This window comes from Amphiura filiformis, chromosome 4 (genome assembly GCF_039555335.1).
Source record: "Amphiura filiformis chromosome 4, Afil_fr2py, whole genome shotgun sequence".
NCBI lineage: Eukaryota > Metazoa > Echinodermata > Ophiuroidea > Amphilepidida > Amphiuridae > Amphiura > Amphiura filiformis.
This window is the reverse complement of record NC_092631.1, coordinates 63,341,535-63,359,143: the sequence shown is the minus strand read 5'-3', so window position 1 is coordinate 63,359,143 and position 17,609 is coordinate 63,341,535. Positions and strand designations below refer to the sequence as shown.

Below are 17,609 nucleotides of genomic sequence, written 5' to 3'. Positions count from 1 at the left end.
GTATTACGGGGACTATTTTACGGGTTGCACTTTTTGATTGCGAAATCTTTTAACGTCAGTGGTGTGCCTCCTTATCTCGTTCAGCAGATAAAGACGACAGCCAACTACGCATTTAAATTTGAGCTATCGGCAGTTGATAGCAAAAACACACGAATTCAACATACGCCAAATTAAAAACAACAGAGAGAGAAATCTAATAGCTTTGTTTCAAAGTTTGTTTCAGCGTCATACGATATTCCGTTCTTGAGATATTTCAATTTTAACATTCACCGTGCAAGTCAATGCATGAGCTTAATAGAAACCGGGTACCAAAATCGAGCAAATTACGGCATGTCTTGCGACCGTCATTTTCTTAAAATCACGGTCAAATTCGTGTTTTTACTATCTTCTGTAGCTTAAAGGGTTCATACCACTAAATCCGCGGTGAAGCGGTTTCCGGTAAAAGTTTATCACGACTATAGTCCCAACTTTGCATAAAAATGTGCAAAATCGGTACAATATTAACAATTTTAGTGTTGCAAATCGTGTTTTGCTAGAACTTGTGAATGTGATCTCTACTAATTTGAACAGAAAACGCGAAAATTTGAGTGATGTTTACGATGATGAGCGCATGAACACACGAGGTCAAAACGCGGTTAGCAGTCAGACGTAAACACGGGAAAATCGGGTCTTTTTATATAGCGCTATTTTTCTCAAAAAGTAGACCTAAAATATGGTGTCATTTTCAGATATGTTATGCAGAATTTTGTTCTGATTAAAATGATATCAAATATATATTTCAAAGTAAGACGTAACTCGACTTATAGCTTAAAACGTGACCCCTGTTTTGCACGTAAAGTCTATGGAAAGCTATTTGGTGGCATGTACCCTAAATTAAATTGATATGGTGTATTTTTGGTCTCCGATTGTGCTATCTGCTTGAAATCAAGTAAACATTCAAGCAATTAGGCTTGCAGAGTGTTGTGACATTATTTTGAAAATGATGTAGGACTAGCCCGTACGTCATACAAAGTTTTTCCATTCTAATTGTAAAGCTGAATTTATACTCGATCGCCGAGCGATGCGTTTAATCGCTTTTGAAAAAGCGATTTGCAATCGCCGAATTTTGCGATGCATCGCCCGTCGCTTTTGCATTTATACTTATCACGGCGATAGCGATTGCAGACGACAATTAAAATATTCTAAATGCCACAAAATACATTTTTAAAACATGAGTTGCTGTCAATAATTATTGCTTTGAATTAATTCATCACCAAAAGTTAAAAATCGAGAAAGGTAAATTAATTAGCAAAATAATAGATCCAGTTGGTTGTATATGATTGGTTGACGCATTCACGTGTCAAGCGATATCGCTGGGAAGTTGAGATTTCTTCAACTTGCAAAAGCGATGTCGTTTTTGCCTCCGCGATTTGAATCGATTGATCGGCTTGACGCTCTGGAAATGTAAGTAAACATTGAGCATGCGTGAAAATCGCTTTTCTGCAAAAGCGATTGAGTATAAATTCAGCTTAAGAAAACACAGCAAACACCCACCAGCACTGGACCAGTAAAAGGGCCCATTTGCACTGGCCCAGTACTGGACCAGGGTTGGGCCACATAAAGTGAGCGCCAGCACTGGACCAAACCAAGTCGGTCACAACTGGTCCAATATAGTGTGTCACTTATGGACCACATAATGTCGCCAGAGCTGGCCCAACGCTGGCCGGGCTTCCGTGTGGCCCAGCATTGGCGCTCACTTTATCTGGCCCACATGTGGTGGGTGACGTGCTCACACTAGCGAAACAATCAATTAAATTCAGTTTTCCGACTAGGCTTGGCTATGCCCGGGGCTAGGGCTATTTGAATTGATATTTTTAGTGGAAGTGCAACTTTTGCGGGAACTTTGATTTTATATTCAAATCTTGGTGTATGGCTACAAATTTGGTACCAAATGAAAGCTAACAGATTAAATTTTATTGTTTAATATTGAAAAGTAAATATAAATATTGTATGAAGGAATATTTTTACAGTGATTTTACTATTTTTAGCTCATTTTTGACAATTTAATAGGAATATTTAGGCATGTTTAAAGGGGCATTTCGTGATCCACAGCCTCATCCCCCCACTTTTCCCAAAAAAAGTTGAGATTTTTACACCACTGGATACCTCTGGCTACATAATGTTTATGTACCAAATATTTCTTGCAGATTAATTCGTTTAGCAAAAATATCGTTAAATTTGAATTTCGTTCTGGTGCACCAGAACGAAATTACAACACATTGTCTATGGAGCAGTGTAATACACATAATCATGCATAACTCGCAAACGCAAAATCGGAATCAACTGAAATTTTGGAAATAAGCTTTTTTCGTGGATATCTACTGAAAATGTCATAAAAAGAGGATGCTAGGATCACGAAATACTCCTTTAAATTTCAACTTATACTTCTATCCTATCGGTAGGGAAAAATCTAAATAATATTTCATGTCCCTTTGATTTCTAGACCATCCTCTAGCGCCTACTGATTTACGGGCCGGGTCCAGATTTGACCCTCACCATTTTGTAACTGAGATTCGTGTATAATTAATTGTGTGAGGTAGGAGGCCTATACAACTTTTAAAGCATTTTATATAATATTTATTCTGTTTTTATTCATATAATTTACCTATCATTTCTTTGGTCCCCGGGTTTGGGCCTAACCAGCTGGCTAGGTCTATGCCATGTTGGGCCTCCATATGAATATTAAATAGTAGGCCAAGGCCAAATAGTAAATACTACGTCTATCAAGTAGGTCTTTAAATTAAATAGGCCTAGGCCTATGCATGATACATTTCAACATGTATCAGTAGGCCTAATAGACCTAATATGGCCTATTTTTCTCTCCCTATATAGTCCTAAGAGCTTCAAACTGATAATAAGCCTATAACTTTCCATAGGCCGTGTAAAATTAATGTTTTGGTTCTCGCCCAGAGGATTTTCATGAATTGTTGAGGCAGGGAGGGTTTTTTTTTCAATGTAAAATTAGCCCCGGTAATTAGCATGGCTTAGTTTTCGGTCTTTTTAGAGCAAATGAGGAGGCCCTTTTTTCATTTTAATGTGAGATTCTGAGGCCGGATAAATCACCTAGATTACCACAAAAATTCTTGGAAGTGATATTTGTTCTCTAATAGGCCTAAACTTATTTAGGCATGTTTGTAAGCCTATAATGTTTTCGTAAAGTAGGCCCGGGAAAGTAGGCTATTCCTAAGTTTTAAAAAAGTTAAAAAATCTACTTTAAAAAATCTGACAAATCCCGTTAATTTAGGAGGGAGAGGACGAGAACCAAAATATTTAATATTTATTCAAAATTTCAGAATAGGGTGTTCCTAGGCTAGAGAGTGTTATAGCTTGAGCTATTCTTATAGGGCGTAACTCCAAAATTAGACCTCTATATATAGGCCTAGTCTCAATAAAACTTCTGCATGGATTATTTGAAAGTGTAGGCCTACAATCCAAAATCCCGGGGACTCATTTATATAAGCATAAAACGCCAACACTTAGGGTCCCTAGCTTAAAACCACACATTTAAACTTGAAATGTCTGAATGTCCCTTTCTTTTCATGGGGGCTGAGCAATTTATGTGCCTGGTTTTATGGGACGCCTAATTTTTAAATACAACGCTCTTAAATGATAAAACGCTGCATCTAAATGATAAAACGCTGCATCTTGTAAATTAGGTTCCCAAAATGTTGCCACACGTTGAGGGGGGGGGGGGCAAGGACAAGAGTAAAGCAATTTGCAATTTTTGGCATGAAGTTTAGATAAATTTTACCCCCACCCGGACTCGTATTTAGTGCACAAAGGTTGGTCTTTACAGTCTTTTTTTAACTTAAAAGTTATTTGTGGTTTCACCGCCTTTGCACTCGAATCCCGAGTCGAATATGAAAGTGACATACCTGTACCAAAGTAAGATACCAGACTAGGGATCTACCGGAGGCGATTATTTGTCCAAAAAGGGGGTCATTCAGTGGTGGCTCCAAGAAAATGTAATGGGCCATTACGTATGGAAAGGATTAGAATTGCATGAATTGTGTGTCATTGAATAACTTTCTGGGCAAAACTGCAAAACTGTGCTACAAAATGTAAAAATTGTACAATTTGCGCATTTTTGTTTGTTTGTTTGAGTGTAAATTTCTTTTAAAAAAAAAGGGGTCATTAGGTGTAAGCTGATGACAAAAGGGTGTCATTGGGGTAATTTTAGCCTTCAATAAATAAATAAATGATAATAATAATAAAAATAATAATAAACGCTCGACAACCCGTACTAGAATAGGGGTTTTTTGGTCTCCTAATGTATATCGTATTAAACTCCCTGAAGATTACAGATGACAGAGAAATAATGGAGACTCACTCAATGAAGTGCAGATATTTCAAATTTAATTGAAAATTTAAAATCAAACTTATATTCCCCCTGCATGTCCCTTCTCAAGTCAAAATCAATTCAAGTCCCCTCACAAGTTGACTCTTTACAACACAATATCTAGGGACCGTTTTTTTATTTTTTTGAATTTTGACCAACTTTGAGAAATTTGCACCAAAAATGGTCAAAAAATGCAAAATTTTCAAAAAAATCATTAAAAAGCCTGATTTTCGCCCAAATTTCAAATATTTTTGGTGAAGTTGGTCAAAATTCAAAAAAATGAAAAAAATTTCCCTAGATAATTTATCTAGTTTTTAAAAATTAATAAAAAAACCCGTTTTTGGGGATTATCTCCAAAAATGAGCATTTTGGCCCAAATTGGACCTCACATGAATTCATCAAATCATTTCCATTCTAAAAATGTATACTTTTATATTCTTTAGACTAATAATTGAGCAGTTATGAGGCCCAAAGTTTTCATAATTCCAGGGTTTTTAAATAAAAATATCTAGGAGCCATTTTTTATTTTTTGAATTTCGACCAACTTTGAGAAATTTGCACCAAAATGGTCAAAAAAATCATGAAAAAGCCTGATTTTCACCTAAATTTCAAATATTTTTGGTGAAGTTGGTCAAAATTCAAAAAAATGAAAAAAAAAAAGGCTCCTAGATATTTTTATCTAGTTTATAAAAATTAATAAATAATTTTTTTTTTACGTTTAAGGAAGGGTATGAACGTTTGGACAGTATTTATTGTGGGACATTAGAGCACATCGGACATATCGAATGGTATTCTGAATACGAAGAATGTCCTTCTGTTATCAAATAATTTTGATTTTTTGAAATTTGCAATGTAATACACATTTTATGGCAAATAATTAAAATTGATATTTTGACATTTAACAGTACTTAAAGTGTATGTAGGTGGGATGAAAGGCCGACGATCAATTGAAAATTTTGACCTTTCAGTATTGAAGATATGGATTTTTTTCAAAACACCAGAAAAAGCTTTTTCTCCCAGCTACATACACTTTAAGAATATATCATTAGATTTATAAAATTTACCTCGAGGACTGTTATTATATCAAAAATGTGAAAAATATCAAATTTTAATAATTTGTCATAAAATGTGTATTATATCGTGAATTTCAAAAATGAAAATTATTTGATATCAGAAAGACATTCTTCGTATTCAGAATGCAATTGATATGTCTGATGTGCTCTCATGTCCCACAAAAAATACTGTCGAAACGCTCAAAACGTTCATTCCAGATCCCTTAACGAAATAGAAGTGGGCAAAAAAACCCGTTATTTTGGGGATTTGGGGCCAAAAATGGCATTTTGGCCCAAATTTTACCTCACAGATTAATTGATAAAGTCTTTGCCATTCTAAATATGTATATTTTTATATACATTACACCAAGAATTTAGCAGTTATGAGGTCCGAAAGTTTCAATAATTCCAGGATTCAGACCAACCTTAAAAACGTTTATAAAACGTTTTTGTGTTTGCTGGGATATTAATACTTTGTCTAACCAGAATTACGGGTTTCGTAATTAAGGTGGCCCCACAATAAAGGTTGGTTAATATAAAAATATATTGACCTTGATAAATCTGCTAATAAAACGTTAATCAAAATATGGGAATAAGGTTGCAAATATTTATACATATGAAGAGCTTAGTTCAAAAGCCCTTACATCCACCTCTGGCTGAAATTGAGTTATGACATTATAGTGTGGGTAAAATACACATTTTGGTGGTTGTTTGACCTTCATACTGCCTTCTCTTCTCTTCCAGAGATATCATATATTTCCTGTTTGGAAAATCTGAGGAATTTCCGGATATCTGGGCATTAATAATAATATAAAATAGTTTTGTTTTAATTTTTGATGTATATATAACAATAGTAGCCTTCAATGTTCTTTAACTATTAAAACTAAAAGGAACTGTTTTGGGTCACTGTTTGAAGAAAAAAAAAATCATTATAATTAACAAAAGTTGTAGTTTATAAATACTAAAATAAAAGGCATTTTGCTGAATTTAATTTAAAAAAATTCATAATCAAAAAAGTAAATGAGATTAAATTTTCTTTTTGATTTTGCAAACGTTTTATAGTCAAGGGCTCAAATTTGATTGCAAAGTTGATCAATGATTGTGTTTGAGCTGTACAGTGGATTAATGACAAGCATGTAGGCCAAATACACAAATGAGCTCATTAATATTTGAGCTAGAGAGTGGATTAATGGAAAGGCAAAATATGCAATTCTAAAACACAAGGCCTGGTGGCCCTTTCAAAAAATGTATACTTTGGTATATCTTGCATGACTAAGTTTAAAAGAGGTTATAACCATGCTAACAATTGTATTGCACTTCTGAGACTCTTCAACCACCTTATTTTGGGAGAATATTTGTGTAGTGAACTGATTTCCTGATTTTCCATCAAATGAGACCTGTTCTCACAAAATGAGCGGAAATTGTCAGGTAGAAAAGGAGATACGTGAATGGTTCATTGAACCTGCTAAAAAACAATAGAAAGCAAGGGAATTCTCCTTTGAAATATTGAAAACTTATATGACCCAGATAATTTTATATGACCCAGAGATTATGGATCTGGCCATAGCCATGAAGATTTGACCATAGCCATGCAGATGGTGCCCACCTGGACTAGCTTTAAGCTAGCCAGTACTGCTGGACTAACAAGGATGACTAACCTATCTTAGTCCAGCTTGACTAGCTTTTGCTTAGTCGCTGACTAGTTTGATGTTAGTCCAGCACGCTGGACTAGTTAAGGTTAGTCACTCCACTAGTTATTGACTTAAGTTCGCCCATCTGGTGCCCATCTGGACTAACATAGCATGTTAGTCAAGCCAGCTGGACTAATGTAACATTAGTCCAGCTGGCTTGACTAACATACTCAAACTAGTCAATCCTACATGACTAACCTCAAGCTAGTCCAGCCTGCCGGACAACCCTAATTTAACCATACATGCAGTTGCAGATTGGATAGTCTGATAAGGGTTATACAGTTGGAAGGTAAATGAGTTTGTCACTCATATTCACAATAATGTAGTCACACAATCAAAAGTTTTGATGGATCCATTTTGCATGTGCATCAAATCATAAATCAGAAAAGTTTTATGTGCATGATTCAGATAAATCCATCTTTGACAGGCAAAATTAGTGCAAGGTTCTTTTTTCTCATGACTTTTTTGTGTAACAGCTTAACTCGTTATTTTGCACAGCTGATGTATGCAGGATATACAGCATTTTCTTCTTGATGAGTTGGAATTGTTGGAAGTCTATTCCTACCACAGTTGGGTCACATTTCATCAGCACCTGAAAGCAAATTATGCAAAAAGTTACTGTTAGTTAAACTTCAATTAGCAAAATGAATATTCCCGCTTTCACATCTGGCGGTTTTCTGAAAAAAGTACCAGTGAAAAATTCGAAATTCAGGATCATCAAAATAATTTACTTTATTTACAGTTTAATACATGTATAGTGTACAGAGCCCTGAAGTGACATGGAAGAAAAAACTCTGGGTCCGACTTTGTAACTCTGGGCCCCGAAATAGTAACTTGGGGCCAAGATAGTAACTTGGGGCCTGAGATAGTAACTCGAGCGCCCCAAGATAGTAACATGGGCCCTGACTTAGTAACTCGGGGTCCAAGATAGTAACTCGTAGCCACGAGATAGTAACTTGGGGCCCGACTTAGTAACTCAGGACCCGATTTACTAAGTTGGGCCCTCAAGTTACTATGTCGGACCCCAAGATAGTTCTTTTTCTTCCGTGTCAATTCAGGGGCTCTGTAATAGTCCCATCAATTAAGGGCTGAAATCAAAACTCAACCGGCGGTTGACTGGCGGTTCTGTCCAGTTGCCATTGTTTAGAACAATAGCAAAAGGACAGTCGGTCAACCGCCAGTCGAGTTTTGATTTCATCCCTAAACCAACAACAATGTTTTTTTGATGTTTCAAAATGGGAGCTTAATTTAGACAAATGACAACAGGCAGGAAACTTTAAGAAGTTCTTACACCTCCAAAATTTTGGTTGGTCATGTATTTCCACACCATTTTTTAGAGTCCACCATCAGGGACAGTACTTAATACAAATGTAGTATACTGTCTTAAATTGCACAAGCAGTTTTAACATTTAGAACCAAAATGTGTTTCATAATGGCCATAGAACCATCATTGGTGGCACCGGGCGCTTGCCCCTCAATATTCTTCCCCCCACCCCCACTTATTCTGAAAAATGATCACTTTTAGAACCAAAAATGTGTTTCATAATGGCCATAGAACCATCATTGGTGGCACCGGGGCATTTGCCCCCTCAATATTCTTCCCCCCCCCCCACCCCCACTTATTCTGAAAAATGATCACTTTTTTGCAGCAATTTTGCACAAAATTGGATGATTTTGCACTCATTCACTTTGCCACCCACAAAAAGCAATCTGTGGCAGCACTACAGGGGGCATTTTTCTTACTCCCCCAGTTTTTGAACTAAAATTACAGAAAATTTCACTTTTTGCAGCAATTTTGTGCAAATTATAGAAGATTTTGCCCCCCCTTCACTCCCCCTCCCCGAAAAAAATTCCTGATGTCGCCACTGAGAACCAGTTTATAACATCTAAACATGCTAAACGGAACGTATTTCAGGTCTAAAATATCATGGGATTATGAGAATACATGAGGTTTCTTCTGATGCAAAATGTCTCCATTTTGATCTAGGATAAAGAACAGTATGACCGGATGAGGCTGTCGATCTGGTCACACATTTTTCAGTTACCTTTGGTATTTGAACGAAATCATTCAGGCTAGTTGTATATGTTGGCGTTGAGTCTTTCAAGCTTCACGGTTGCATCGTCAGCCACAGAGCCTATAAAAAATTCATGGAATTAAAATGGGATTTGACAAACTGTCGATTGTAGATTTTGGGTCACAGTTGTTATTCTTTAAAAAAGTAATTAATTGCAGACCATGCACATAGCATTTTTTTGTTTTTTTTGTTGCTAATTTAAGGTACGGTATGATATATTTAAATGAGTCATATTTGAAAAAATTTTTGAATTTTTTTTTTTTTGCAGCAATTTTGGGCAAAATTTGTTGAAATTCACTTTCCCCTTCATGGGGGGAGGAGCCGGAGTGAATTTCAGGGGCCATGTCACCGAAAAAAATTCTGGCACCGCCAGTACTGTACTTTAAATAGACCTATTCAAGTGTTCATGAAAGTCAAAATTGTGAAAATAGGGCTAGTTTTTCAATCCAAATTCCTGTTTTAATTCAATCGTTTAGAACAAAATAAGGGTAAAATAAAGCTCACAATGCAATCTGCAACAGGGGTTGTTTTGAATTTTCTGACAATCATCATCATCATATGTTATGCCTTTGATAAATTTATATTAAGGGGAGCCCTGTGCAATAATTGTGAGCCCCCTGGGGGAATTTTCAAATGGCAGAAATGCTTGCCACCCCACCCCCTATTGGCTTGGCAAAATTGCTCTTGAACTTTACTGCCAAGGCCCACTTTAATAGAGCATTTTATTTTTAGCATTTTAGAGCATGTTATTTAAAAGACGCCCTATGAATGTGTGCCAATTATTGCTTGCCCTCACCCGGGAGTCATCCCCTTATCGAGCAGTGCCAAAATTGCCCCCCCCTTTGGCTGGCCAAAATAATCTTGCCCCTACCCAATTTTACCTCAGGGCTCAGTGCTCATTACACAGCCCTTAATTTAACTTGGACTATTGGATAACTTGGGCCCCACAAGCTTATCAATACCACCAGGGTGCTTATAATAATAATCATTAAAGGTAAAATATGGTGCCATGGCTTGAACTTTTAGGGCCAAGGCCCAATTGCAAGGGCATATGTACACATCTAGGCAGGCCCGTACGCAGGATTTTTTTTGGGGGGTGCTGATTTTGAAAAAGTGGACCTTTTTCCAAGGGGGGGGGGCAATTTTGTAAATTCCTCAAAAATTTGGACATTTTTTTGGCCAAAAAAGCGTAAAAAACCTGTTTTTTGATCGCTACGCTCGCAAATTGTCATATTTTGGGACTTTTTGTATACTTTTGCACCCCCCTGCGTGCGTACGGGCCTGCATCTAGGGTGTATTGCTGGCACTACATGTATTGCTATAATACAACTAAAAAAAAAATAGTACACAGGCCTACATGTTGTATCACAGTGTTGTATACTAGCTGCTATGTATATAAAGACTGGCATGTTGATGGCTTGTTATGCCGGCATATGCATGACATTATTTTTGGTCTTTCTGATGTAATATTATAATAATTGCAACTTTACATCAACACAAAGCAAGACTTACATTGTGGCGGAAGACATCTTCTACAAAATCTTGATGCATATAATTCCAGGACATTGGGGCAAGAACTTGAAGTGTTGCTCTGCAGTGCAGTGTATACGTGTAGTACAGTATCAGTAGTTTACTCTGACAGTTGACAGTTGTGTTTCTCCGCTTATAGTTGGGTCAGAGGTCACATACCACAGAGTGGTAAAATTTAAACTTGAAGCTAGTTGAGCAACCTAGTCAAGCCGGCTTGACTAACGTTAAGCTAGTCCATCTACCTTTACCAGTCCGTCCAGCTTGACTAACCATAAACTAGTCAATCCTCAAACTAGTACCGGTATATGCAAATATTCTAGCCTGGTTGGTCTGAATGGCATGTATTCCTGTAGTCACAGTTGAAAATATGCAAAATCAATGCAATTTCAACAATATTTGAACTGGAACACATAGTGACACATCTATGGTGTTGATTTGAAGTCATTCCAATTGTCTGCTTTCACTGTCACCATGTAACCATTTTCATACTTGGCTCTGTGAATGATGTTGATCAAGTCACGATACTTTCTGATGTGATATTCCTCAATTCCTTTTCTGAAACAACAAAATAAAATATTGATACAAAGTAATAAACATTTTGGTCATCTAAATGTTTATTCATATCATTTTCTGTAGTACCGCGGTATTTATTTAAAAAGTCACTAAATAACACATGTTCCGATTCTTTATTCTTAATTGTCTGGGGCTGTGCAATAATTATGAGCACCCCTGGGGGGTAAAAAACGGCTCGCCAAAAATCGCTTGCCCCCCCCCCCCCACCGGCCCGCTAAAATCGCTTGTCTTCCCAAGCCTTTTTAGAGCATTTTATTTAAAAGGCGCCCCAAGAATGTGCGCCAAAAATTGCTTGTCCTCCCCATAGTTTTTGACCTATGACCTCCAGCAAACCACAAGCCATTTCAGCATGAAATTCATATTATTTGGATTTTTCTACTTTTATACATGTAAATACATAGGCCTGTAAGCAGAGAGGCTGCAATAAGAGTCATGATTTAAGATTTAAAGAGACCATATGATTTTAAGGTAGGCCTACAGCACTTTTGGACAAAGCTTCTAATGGTGATAAAATTTATTTACACACATTTTACCCGGCTGGCATTCCTGAAAAGTGACTTGATATTTGGGTTGAAAAATGCAAAAAAGCTATAGGCCTACCGTAGCTTTTAAACAAAATTAAGTACCGTATGCAGTTCAGAATAAGCAGTTCAAAATAGAATAGGCCTAAACACCCAGGCGCAAGGCGTATAAAAATGGATGCCCAACAAGAGCCCAATTTCAGAAAAAGTAATAAAATTTTTTAAATCCACATATGGCCATCGCGTCGCACTTATGCCGACGAGGGTGGGTGTCTGAGGGTTGATGTGATCATGTTCCCCCTAAGCAGTAAGAAACTTTTGCCAAATGAAGACCTAATTGAAGCGATTTGGTGGACCATTTTTGCACTATTAGTTTGTAAAATCTTAGTTTGAAAAAGTCGAGAATGTGTGAAATGAGCAGTCCATGAAGTCTTTTGTGGGGCTTTTGTGGACAAGTTTTAATGGCTGGCCACTTGTTTATCCACTACGCAGGAGGTGTCTGAGCCTGAGGGGGATGTTCCCCACACAGAAGTTGGAAAATCAATCACGGTCCAATTGAAGCCATTTGCTGCATTATTTTTAAACTATCAAAAAAGGGGGTGGGCAAACTCAATTTGCAAAATTTTAAATGTTACACAAGCTACATTTAGGCCTGGGGGGCACTCAACTAAAATTTTGGTAGGGGTGCGACACGGACTAATTTTGGGTCAAAATAGGGGCTTGATGAACTGAAATTTCAACATATTTGTGGGGCTCTGTGAACTAAAATCGACCAAATTATAGGAGCTAAAAAATTCTGGAGCATATTGCAAATGTGGGGCTTAAGGAACTGCCGGAGAGCCTGAAAAGGGGACCCTGGCCTTGACCGCCGCACATACCCGTACCACCTTTACATGTGAGTGCCCCCCGGGCATTTAGGCCTAAAAACTTGAGACTCGCAATTAAAGCATCGATGAGACTCGCAATTAAAGCATGGATCGATGTTGAAGTAAGCAGAGTCAGTCTTAATAGGCATGTCGACGGGCCAGCAGTAATTTTCACATTTTTGTGCCGAGGACCCGCCTTCAAGTAATGCCTAAATTAATCACAGGCCTAGCCTAGGGCCTATATAATTATAGGGCCTACTTACGAACCAAATCATGTCCGTTTTTTAGGCATGGGCCTATGTGCAATGTAAGTATTTGTCTTCTCCTTTCTCCTCTCTTTTTCTCCTTTTCCCCTCTTTCTCTTCTCTCCTTTTTCTTTGCAAAAGAGTGGAACACCTATAAACCAAAATGCATTGCAAGGCGGCATGCCAATGCAAGTCATACATTCACCAGAATGAACTTGTGTCTTCTAATGATCTAATAAACTGTTCCATTAATCGTGGATTCAAATTCAGTCAGCATATTTACCACAAATATGTCATTGTCATATCTCCTAGTCCTACATCATGTTCATCATTCATGTTCTTGAGCTGACATGCATGACATGACATCTCCGCTCGCGGAAAATGAAACCAAATGAGATTTATGCATGTGAAATTACAAGATTTTTTTAATAGTTTATACATATCTATTCGATGTCGTCAGTGGTCAGCCTGAATCCTCTAACATTCTGTTAAATATGTATATGCTTTTGGGCCAAGATATACGAATGAAAACCTTTTAAACGGCATCTAATTTACTTTTTATAAGCTTAAACACATCCGGTGATTGATTAGAATTTTTATGAAAGCTTAAAGACAGCTCGTGGTACTACCAGCTCTGGGCCAGCAAAAGTGGCTTGATGTGGCCCATTGCAAGCGGCTCCGCATTATGGTCCAATCCAAGTGTCACTTTTGCTGGACCACACGAAAGGTCCTTTTGTTGATCCAATCGCCGGTACCAGGTGTGGCCCAACACTGGCCCAGTACTGGACCAAATCGGCCAAGTTCCCTGTGAACGTTTACTTGCTCAGTCCACCGTGTTTGGACGCGCGCGAACATCGCGTACATCATTCTCGCTTGCGTAAATAGCTCGCGAGCATACGCGCGTATATCCTACTCGCGAGCGTTCATCGGTTCTGACGCGGCTTGTTTACGACCAGAAAGCAGGGCATAAACGTTGTTTATGCCCGCCTATCGACCAATCACATATGCTGTTATATAACGCGTATGTATGAACGGTTGTTTATGCCCTCGGGCCGCAAGCGGCCCCTCGGGCATAAACAACCGTTTAGTCATGAAAATATATGAATGAACCCCTAAATCATGCCCGAAATCCTATGAATGAACCCCGTTCATACATACCCAACTTTCTGAACATTGTTAGCAATCCAAAACAAATGAAAATAATAAGGTTTACAAGTTTAAATAACATTTTCATACCGTTTTCCTTCAAAAATTGGGAGATAATGAGTAGGCCTACTTGCAGGAAGCAGCTCGTGTGGTCAACGACTGGGAGTCAACGCGTTCATCTCTTGCGCTCCGCGTGTGAAGAGCGCGGTGACATGCGCGTGTACGCAACTTAGCAAATCGTGAATCGCGTTAATTAGGTTCCAACGCTGCGTGACGCCAGCTTGTTTATGCCCTGCGTACTGGTCATAAACGGTATTTATGACCAGCAAAAAAGGGCGCAAATCCAATCAGAAACGTCGTTATATCATGAGTATGTAATATCGCTTTAAACTTTCAGATCGGAACTAATGTATTAGAAAGAAAAAATTCGCCGCTACATGATGACGTAAAAATTTAGAAATTTAAAAAGATACAATGAATCGGGATGAGATTCTAAATGCTAACTTCAGTAGGCCTATAGCTATAGCGAAAAATCCTAAAACGCGCACGGCTACTCTGGGCGAATTAAAAAAAAATCGGCATTCGCCCTATAGGCCTATGCCGCGCTATTTCTAAAAAAGGGATAAAAGAGGTAAAAATAGAGAAACAGGCCGATGCGGAAAGTGACGAGTCTGTAATATCGCTTTAAACTTTCTAATCGGGACTGATGTATTAGAAAGCAAAAATTCGCCGCTACATGATGAAGAAAAAATTTAGAGAAAATAATGTAAAACATTACTTCTAGAGCAGAAAGATGCAATGACTAGGGATGAGATTCTAAATACTATCTTCAGTAGATATAGCGAAAAAATCCTAAAACGCGCACAGTTACTCTGCGCGAATTAAGTTATTGTTTTTTTATGTTTTTGCTTGCTATCTTCAGAAGATAGCAATTTTTGTCAGCTTCGTCATTTAACATATCTGTATAGCTTTGCATTCGGCCTAAGGCCGTGTAAAATTAAAATTTTGGTTCTCGTCCCCTCCCTCCTCAATTTCTGGGATTTGTCAGATTTTTTTTGATTTTTTAGATTTTTCAATTTTTAAAGACTTTGGAATGATTTATGAAATCTTCATACATATAAATAAGTTTATTAGAGAACAAGCATCACTTCCAAGTCTTTTTGTGGTACTCTAGGGTTTTTCCTCAGAATCTCACATTTGAAAAAAAAGAGGCCTTATCGTTTCCTCGAGCACTGTTGGAGAAGACCGAAAACTACTGACAATGCTAATATTACATTGAAAAAAAAAAAAAAAAAAAAAAACACATCCCTCCTTCATCAATTCATGAAAATCCTCTGGGCGAGAACCAAAACATTAATTTTATACGGCCTAATGCCGATTTTTCTCTAAGCGCGCAGCCCCGGTCAATGCAGTTTTGCCATTTCGCGCCGTACTGAATCATCATAGCGCAGCCCCGGTCAATGCAGTTTTGCTATTTCGTTTTGTATTTTATTTAAAAAAAAATCTTGAGTAGATAGCGGAAAAAACAAACAAACAAACAAACAAACAAAACACATCAAAAACAAACTTTCCTAACAGATGTTTTCTAAATTTGTGAAATATTTTTTGATGTTTTATTAGGGCCGCAATGCTATCTTCAGAAGATAGCCGTTTGCGGGCGTGTTCCGAGAAAATGATGCAGATCGTAAATGATGCATGAGTGGGCTCGCGCGTGTTCACAGAAGATGATGCATTTCGCAACGGGTCAGTGATTTGCAAATCGCATCGTAAACGGTATCTTGGGTAGATAACATTTTTCATGTTTTTTGCTTGCTATCTTCTGAAGATAGCAATTTTGGTCAGCTTCGTCATTTTAACATTTCTTTATAGCTTTGCATTCGGCCTAATGCCGATTTTTCTCTAAGCACGCAGCCCCGGCCAATGCAGTTTTGCCATTTCGTGCCGTACTGAATCATCATAGCGCAGCCCCGGTCAATGCAGTTTAGCTATTTCGTTTTGTATTTTATTTAAAAAAAAAAAATCTTGAGTAGATAGCGGAAAAAACAAACAAGCAAAAAAACAAACAAAACACATCAAAACCAAAATTTCCTAACAGATGTTTTCTAAATTTGTGAAATATTTGTTGATGTTTTATTAGGCTCGCAATGCTATCTTCAGAAGATAGCCGTTTGCGGGTGTGTTCCGAGAAAATGATGCAGATCGTAAATGATGCATGCCGAAGAAGATGATGCATTTCGCAACGGGTGATTTGCAAATCGCATCGTAAACGGTATCTTGGGTAGATAATATACAAACAAGCAAACAAACAAACAGACAGACAGACAGACAGACAGACAGACAGACAAACAGACAGACAAACAAACAAACATGACATATAAAAAAATATACCAAATGATCTTTCTGACTCGTCTCATGCTAAGTCTTACGATTTCCTTCTTTTTTTGTATTATTTCATTAGGTTTAAAAATGCTATCATCAGTAGATAGGCCTAACAAAATATATTCAACCTTTCTCAATTTCTAAAATGACAATACTGAAAAACTTTTGTTCACAATAAATTGTGTACGACAGCATTTCGGTTATTTCAATCAATATTTTGCTCTTTTGCTATCTACTAAAGATAGCTCAAATTTAATGCATTTTGTTCTTTCCTATAACGAACTAAATCGATGTTTTTACTGTTATAGCGGTGTTATCTGCTAAAGATCGAATTAAAATTTCTTCAGAGTTATGATATTTTCTCTCGATAGGCCTATAATTTTGTTACAACCACGTGCATGTTTTTGCTATCTATTGAAGAGATGCCTAATTCAGATTAAATTTTGTCTCTTCAACGAGGTATCTTATTATTTTATAGCCGTGTTAGTGGTGCTGTCTACTGAAGACAAAGAAATTTCAAATAATTATGACGGTAAAAAATAAACGTTTTTTAAGCAAGCAGGAAATAAACAGGTTTAAAAGAAATCTTCACTGATTGAAATTTCAATTTGAACTTCAGTAGATATAGCACCGGTAGGCCTAATTCTATTGTATAATATCAATATAGGCCTATCTCGGTCAGGAGCACACAGTTTTATGGAATTCTGTGCTCAGCATTTTATTTGTTTGCTGCCCATTTAGATGATAGGCCTAGTTGCCACCGATTAGAAAAATTCATTCTAAGTTTAATACTGACAACTTCAAGTTCCAGAACAAGAAGTCACCGACCATGATGGGGGGGGGGTATTTTCAAAAATAAATAAATTGAAATTAAACTTCATAGGCCTACAAGTCACAGCATGTGAAAAACCTTCAACTTTCATGTTTTGGGAAATAGGCCTATTATAAATAAATGTATGAACAAACATGCAGGCCTAAGTTTGCACAAATGGAGTAGCCCCCATACCGACAGGCCTACCCTACTGTTTTTCAACCACTTGGAAAAGGGGGTCAAAAAAGTTTTGTAGGCCTATGTCTAAGGAGGGGCCGGGTCAAAAAAGTTTTAGGTTTTAGGACATGGAACCCCCCTCCCCATCTTTTGGCAAAAACCTTT

The 17,609-nt window shown here is 37.4% G+C and overlaps 1 long non-coding RNA gene across 1 annotated transcript; it reads right to left on the bottom strand.

The window, feature by feature from the left end:
- Window positions 1–7,298: 7,298 nt before the first annotated feature.
- LOC140149900 (uncharacterized) lies at window positions 7,299–11,348 on the bottom strand. Its single transcript, XR_011858768.1, has 3 exons — window positions 10,709–11,348; window positions 9,167–9,256; window positions 7,299–7,713 (listed from the first exon to the last, which is right to left on the bottom strand). It is a non-coding gene; the product is annotated as an uncharacterized lncRNA (long non-coding RNA).
- Window positions 11,349–17,609: the final 6,261 nt, after the last annotated feature.